The sequence below is a fragment of the Penaeus monodon genome, chromosome 20 (assembly GCF_015228065.2).
Source record: "Penaeus monodon isolate SGIC_2016 chromosome 20, NSTDA_Pmon_1, whole genome shotgun sequence".
Lineage (NCBI taxonomy): Eukaryota > Metazoa > Arthropoda > Malacostraca > Decapoda > Penaeidae > Penaeus > Penaeus monodon.
In genome coordinates, this window is record NC_051405.1 from 29,686,990 (window position 1) to 29,687,476 (window position 487).

Here is a 487-nt window from a genome sequence, read left to right on the forward strand (position 1 = left end):
GGGGCGGGGATGCAATTCGAGAGGGGGAGGGAGGGGAAGGGGGAGGGAGTGGAATCTGGGGAGGGGTGGGAGAGGGGAGGGAGGGGTGGTTATGGAATCCGAGAGGGGTAGAATGGGGGAGGGGGAAAGGGAGGGGGGAAGGGGGAAGGAGTGGAATTTGAGAAGGAGAGAAGGGGGGGGATGAGAGGGGAGAGGTGGGCGGGAAGGGTATCCGAGAGGGGGTGGGAGAAGGGAGGGAGGGGTAGGAATGGGATCCTAGAGGGGGGAGGGGCATTGGGGGAGAGGGGGGATAGAGGAAGAGGTCTGATGACTGTGCCAGGGGGGGGGGATGGGGAGGCCTTGACAGTGCCAGCGAGGGGGGCGGGGAAGAGGCCTTCAGTGTCTGCCGGGGAGATCGAAAAGGGGGGGGGGGAGCTTGACAGAGCCAGGGGGTGACACATATATGGCGTGACATGCTACGGAGAAATGAATAGTGGGGGGAGAAAGG